Raw genomic sequence first — 7329 nt, 5'->3', positions numbered from 1 at the left:
CACTGTCCTAAAATTCCCTGAACCCCATGAATTCTTTCTTCCCTCCCTTCCTCTGAAGCCCTAGTAACCACTGATCTTGGTACTATGTCCACAGTTTTGTCTTTTCCATCATGTCGTATAATTGGAATCATGGCAAACAGCCTTTTCAAATTGGCTTCTTTCACTTGGCAATATGTATTTAAACTTCTTTCATGTTTTTGTTTGGTTTGATAGCTCACTTCTTTATTAGTGTTAAATAGTATTCCATTGTCAAGATGCACCACATTATTTATCCATTCACCTACTAAAAGACATCTTGAGTTCTTCTAAGTTGTAGCAATTATGCACAAAGCTGCTATAAACATCCATGTACAGGTATTTCTGTATATGTAAGTTTTCTACCAAACTATAGGTTGGATGGCATCACCAACTCAATGAACATGAGTTTGAGAAACTCCAGGACTTGGTGATGGACAGGGAAGCCTGGTGTGCTTCAGTCTATGGGGTCACAAGTAAGCAACAGATCTGAAGCTTTCTATGGGCTTCCCTGTTGGCTCAGTAGTAAAGAATCAACCTGCAATGCAGGAACTATAGGAATGCAAGTTTGATCCTTGGGTCAGGAAGATACCCTGGAGGAAGGCATGGCAACCCACTATAGTATTCTTGCCTGGAGAATCCCATGGACAGAGGAGCCTGGTGGACTTCAGTCCACAGGGTTGCAAAGAGTTAGACATGATTGAAGTGACTTAGCACACACACACGAAGTTTTCAACTCCTTTGTGTAAATACAAAGAAGTATGATTGCTATATGCCATGATAAGATTATGTTTAGTTGTGTGAGAAATTGCCAAACTGTCTCCCAAATGGCAATGCCACTTTTCATTCCCACCATAAGTAAATGGAAGTTCTTGATGTTCTATATCCTTACCAGCAACTGGTGTTATCAATTTTTGGATTATAATCATTCTAATAGGCTTGTAGTGGTATCTCATTATTTAATTTGCATGTCCCTAATGATGTATTGGAAAAGACCCTGATGCTGGGAGGGATTGGGGGCAGGAGGAGAAGGGGACAACAGAGGATGAGATGGCTGGATGGCATCACCGACTCAATGGACATGAGTTTGAGTAAACTCCGGGAGTTTGTGATGGACAGGGAGGCCTGGCTGCTGCGATTCATGGGGTCTCAAAGAGTCAGACACGACTGAGCAACTGAACTGAACTGAACTGAATGATATATGACATGGAGCATCTTTTCATATTCTTATTTGTCATCTGTATTTCTTCTTCGGTGAGTTGTCTGCTAAGGTATTTGGCCCTTTTAAAAATTAGGTTGTTAGTTTCATTGTTGAATTTTAAGAGATTTTACATTTTGGGTAAAAGTCCTTCATCATATATGACTTTTTCAAATATTTTCTAGTTTGTAATTTGTCTTTTAATTCTCTTGACATTGCCTTTAGCAGAGCAGAAGTTTTTAATTGTAATGAATCAAAGTTTATCAATTATTTTTATTTCATGGATCATGCTCCTTGTATCTAAAGTCACTGACAAACCCAAGGTCACTTGTATTCTCTCCTACATTACCTTTTGGAGTTTTATAGTTCTGTGTTTTTCAAACAGGCCTATGATTCATTTTGAGTTAATTTTTATGAAAGGTATAAGATCCATTTCTTTCTTTCTCTCTCTTTTGCATATGGGTGTCCAGTTGTTCTGGCACCAACTGTTGAACATTTTTCTTTACATTGTAATAATTTTAATTTTTCTTATTATTATTTTGATTTTTTTCAGTTTTCTATATAAACATTTATTTGTTGTTGTTGTTAGTTGATCAGCTGTGTCTGACTCTTTTCAACCCCATGAACCATAGCCCACCAGGATCCTCTGTCCATGGGATTTCCCAGGCAAGAATACTCTAATGGGTTGTCATTCCCTTCTCCAGAGGATCCTCCCAACCCAGGGATCAAACTTATGTATCCTGCATTGACAGGCAGATTTTTTACTTTTTGAGCCACCCGGGAAGCCCATAGAAACATTCATACTGTTGGGCAATAATGAAACTTTGTTTCTTCTCTTTAACTTTATGAGTTCTTTCCTATCTTTTCCAAATGCACTAGCTAGGGCCTCCAGTACTATGTTAAATTGATGTGGTGATAGAATGCATGTTATCTTATTCCTGATTTTAAAGGGAATGCTTTTAACACTTCACTGTAGATTATGGTGTCTGTTGCAGATTTTTAAAATATTTTATTCGTGTATAATTCATGTAACATAAAATCCACCCTTTTAAAGTATATATTTTAGTATCTTTTAGTATATTCAGAGAGTACAACCATTGCCACTTTCTAACTTGAGAATATTTTCATCACTCAACTTAAACCCCTTACTCACTAACCATTCTCCCAACCCTCAGGCCCTGGAAACCACTGATCTATTTTTCGTTTGTATAGATTTGCCTATTCTGTACATTTCACATAAACAGAATCATATAATATGGGGCATTTTGTGTCTGGCTTCTTTCATTTAGCATAATGTTTTAAATGTTATCCATGTTGCATCAAGTATCAGTAATTTATCAGTTTTTATTGATGAATATGACTTCATTATATAGATATACCATTATTTTAAAATCAGATCATCAGCTGATGGATGTTGAAGGTATTTCTACTTTTTGGCTTTTTTAAATAATGCTGCTACAAATGATTATTGTATAGGTTTTTGCTCACCTATATGTTTTCAATTCTCTCAGATGTATACCCAGGTCATATGGCAACTCTATATTTAATTTTTTGAGGAACTGCCAAACTGTTTTCCAAACTAGCTGTGCTGTAGATTTTGTAAATACCTTTATTTTTTAAAGTTTGAGAAGTTTCTTCCCATTTCTAGTTTGCTAAATTATGTTAAAATTATGAATGGATGTTGAATTCTACCAATTTTTTTCTGCCTTTATTGAGTTAATCGTATGTTTTTTACTCCATAATATGTAAATGTAGTACACTGCATTAGTAGATTTTCTAATGTGGAGTCAAACTATCATTCTTGGAATAAATTCAACAAGGTTATAATGGCTTGACTAATTTATACATGCCAAAGTTCAGGCATTAATAGCTTAGTGGGTATTTTTGCATTAATGTTAATGAATATGGAGTTCAATACATTTTCTTTTTTCATTTTGTCTTTGTGATGGTATAAAAGTTGTACTGGTTTTTTAAAAAATAAAATTGGTTTGGAATTTTCCCTTCACTTATTTTTCCCCAGTTTTATTAAGAAATAATTGATATACACAGTTGTATAAGTTTAGGGTGTACAGCTTCCCTGGTGATACAGTGGAAATGCAAGAGACATAAGAAACACGGGTTCAATCCCTGGGTTGGGAAGATTCCCTGGAGAAGGAAATGGCAACCCATTCCAGTATTCTTGCCTAGAAAATTCCATGTTCAGAGGAGCCTGGTGGGCTACAGTCCATGGAGTTACAAAGAGCTGGACACAATTCAGCACTGAGCACAAACATACTGAGCACAAGGTGTATAGCATGATGGCTTAATTTACATATATTGTGAAACGGTTACCACAATAGGCTGAGCTAATATCCATCTTCTCATATAATGTTTTAACAAAGAAAGAAGAAATGAGAAAAGGGAATAAAACTTTCTCTTTCTCATGTGAACTCAGGATTTACTGTCTTAACAATATTCATATACAACATACAGCAATGTTAACTATATATTTATCAAATTATGTATTATATTTCTTGTGCTTACTTATAAGTGGAACTTTATCTTTCAACCACCTGCCTCCAATTCCCACTCCCCTGCCAATTTCTTGAAGGTTTGATAGAACATACTCATAAAAATACCTCAGTTTAGTGAGTTTTGTGTCATGACTTTTAAATACTGATTTCATTCCATGAATATTTGCATAAGGTGAATAAAATGTTTCATTTTTCTTGCATCAGTTTCAGAAATTTTATTTCTTTGGTTTCACCCATGTTTTCAAAATTATTAGGATAAAGTTGTTCATGATAGTCTCTATTTAACTTTTAATATCTCATGCATCATGCTTTTTCCTATTTTCTAATTACATATACCTGGTCCAGGAATTCTGATGTCCAGGATATACCCAGCAAAATTGCATTCAGGACTGCAGATATTTTTGAAATTTAGGGAGAAGTGAGACACCAGGAAGTTTGAAGTGATCTCACTGTCTTCTGATTCTTAGAGAAAATCACATTTGTTTAAAAAAAAATAAGTTACATGGAAATATGTGATTTGAAAAATAACAGTATAATTTTTCCCTAGGTGTAATCACTGTTAACACATTGGAATATATTCTTCATAGATATAATTTAGTTCCATAGGAATGAGACCACACTCTTTGAAAACTTCTTTTTTAAATTATTTATTTGATTGCATTGGGTCCCAGTTGTGGGCACATGGGTTCTTCCATTGTGGAGTGGGTTCAGTAGTTGCAGCACCTGGGCTTATTTGCCCTGAGGCATGTGGGATCTTAGTTTCTCCACAAGGGATCAAATCCATTTCCCCTGTAATGCAAGGTGGATTCTTAACCACTGGATGACCAGGGAAGTCCCTGAAAACATTTTCTGTTTTATTTAATATATCTTAGCTACATCTTCATGGCCTAAATGCTGGAATTTAAGAGTATGATAGGTTGCATATTCGACTTTAGTTCAGTTCAGTCACCAAATCATGTCCTACTCTTTTAAACCCCATGGACTGCAGCAAGCCAGGCTTCCCTGTCCATCACCAACTCTTAGAGCTTGCTCAAACCCATGTCCATTGAGTCGGTGATGCCATCCAACGATCTCATCCTCTGTCGTCCCCTTCTCCTCCTTCATTCAACCTTTCCCAGCATCAAGGTCTTTTCAAAAGAGTCAGTTCTTTGCATCAGGTGGCCAGAGTATTGGAGTTACAGCTTCAGCATCAGTCCTTCCAATGAATATTCAGGGTTGATTTCATTTAGGATTGACTTGTTTAATCTTGCCATCCAAGGGATTCTCAAGAGTCTTCTCCAACACCACAGTTCAACAGTATCAATTCTTTGGTGCTCAGCTTTCTTTATGGTCGAACTCTCACATCCATACAAAACATATTTTGACTAGATGGACCTTTGTTGGCAAAGTAATGTCTCTGCTTTTTAATATGCTATCTAGGTTGGTCATAACTTTTCTTCCAAGGAGCAAGCATCTTTTAATTTCATGGCTGCGGTCACCATCTGCAGTGATTTTGGAGCCCAAGAAAATAAAGTCTCTCCCTATTTCCATTGTTTCCCCATCTATTTGACATGAAGTGATGGGACCAAATGCCATAATCTTAGTTTTAAGAATGTTGAGTTTTTCACTTTCTTTTTTTTCACTCTCCTTTTTCACTTTCATCAAGAGGTTCTTCAGTTCCTCTTCACTGTCTGCCATAAGGGTGGTGTCATCTGCATATCTGAGGTTATTGATATTTCTTCCGGCGATCTTGATTCCAGCTTGTGCTTCATCCACCCTGGCATTTTGCACAATGTACTCTGCATATAAGTTTAGTAAGCATGGTGACAATATACAGCCTTGATGTACTCCTTTCCCAATTTGGAACCAGTTCGTTGTTTCATGTCCTGTTCTAACTATTGCTTCTTGACCTGCATACAGGTTTATCAGGAGGCAGGTAAGGTGGTCTGGTATTCCCATCTCTTTAAGAATGTTCCACAGTTTGTTATGATCCACACAATCAAGGGCTTTAGCATAGTCAATAAAGCAGAAGTAGATGTTTTTGTGGAACTCCTTTGCTTTTTCTATGATCCAATGGATGTTGACAATTTGATCTCTGGTTGCGCTGCCTTTTCTAAATCCAGCTTGAACATCTGGAAGTTCTTTGTTCATGTACTGTTGAAGCCCTGCTTGGAGAATTTTGAGCATCACTTTGAGATCATGGGAGATGACTGCAATTGTGTGGTAGTCTGAACATTCTTTGCCATTACCTTTCTTTGGAATTGGAATGAAAACTGACCTTTTCCAGTCCTGTGGCCACTGCTGAGTTTTCCAAATTTGCTGACATATTGAGTGCAGCACTTTCACAGCATCATCTTTTAGGATTTGAAATAGCTCAACTGGAATTCTATCACTTCCACTAGCTTTGTTCATAATGATGCTTCCTAAGGCCCACTTGACTTTGCACTGCAGGATGTCTGACTTTACATGAGTGGTCATACCACCATGGTTATCTGGGTCATTAACATTTTTTGTAAAGTTCTGCATATTCTCGCCAGCTCTTCTTAATATCTGCTGCTTCTGTTAGGTCCATACCATTTCTGTCCTTTATTGTGATCCTTTTTGCATGAAACATTCCCTTGGTATTTCTAGTTTTCTTGAAGAGATCTCTAATCTTTCCCATTCTATTGTTTTCCTCTGTTTCTTTGCAGTGATCACTTAGGAAAGCATTCTTATTTCTCCTTGCTATTCTTTCAAACTCCGAACATGGGTATATCTTTCTTCTTTGCCTTTAGCTTCTCTTCTTTTCTCAGCTGTTTGTAAGACCTCATTAGACAACCATTTTGCCTTTTTGCATTTCTTTTTCTTGAGGAGGGTCTTGATCACTGCCTCTTGTACAATGTCACAAACCTCTGTCCATGGTTCTTCAGGCACTCTATCTCTCAGATCCAATCCCTGGAATCTATTTGTCACTTCCATTGTATAATTGTAAGGGATTTATTTAGGTCATACCTGAATGGTTAATGGTTTTCCCTACTTTCTTCAATTTAAGTCTGAATTTTGCAATAACTAGTTCATGATCTGAGCCACAGTCAGCTCCCGGTCTTGTTTTTTGCTGATTGTATAGAGCTTCTCCATCTTCAGCTGCAAAGAATATAATCAATCTGATTTTCATTATTGACCATCTGGTGATGTCCATGTGTAGTCATCTCTTGTGTTGTTAGAACAGGGTGCTTGCTATGACCAATGTGTTCTCTTGGAAAAGCTCTTTTTGCCTTTGCCCTGCTTCATTCCGTACTCCAGGGCCAAATTTCACTGTTACTCCCAGTATCTCTTGACTTCCTACCTTTTCATTCCAGTCCCCTATGATGAAAAGGACATCTTTTTTTCATGTTAGTTCTAGAAGGTCTTGTAGGTCTTCATAGAACCGTTCAACTTCAGCTTCTTCAGCATTATTGGTTGGGGCATAGATTTGGATTACTGTGATATTGAATTGTTTGCCTTGGAAATGAACAGAGATCATTCTGTCATTTTTGAGACTGCACCCAAGTACTGCATTTCAGATTCTTTTGTTGACTATGAGGGTTACTCCATTTCTTCTAAGGGATTTTTGCCCACAGTAGTAGATATAATGATCATCTGAGT

Source organism: Cervus canadensis, chromosome X, assembly GCF_019320065.1.
Source record: "Cervus canadensis isolate Bull #8, Minnesota chromosome X, ASM1932006v1, whole genome shotgun sequence".
In the NCBI taxonomy this organism is placed as follows: domain Eukaryota; kingdom Metazoa; phylum Chordata; class Mammalia; order Artiodactyla; family Cervidae; genus Cervus; species Cervus canadensis.
The sequence above is the reverse complement of the archived record's forward strand: the minus strand, read 5'-3'. Positions refer to the sequence as shown.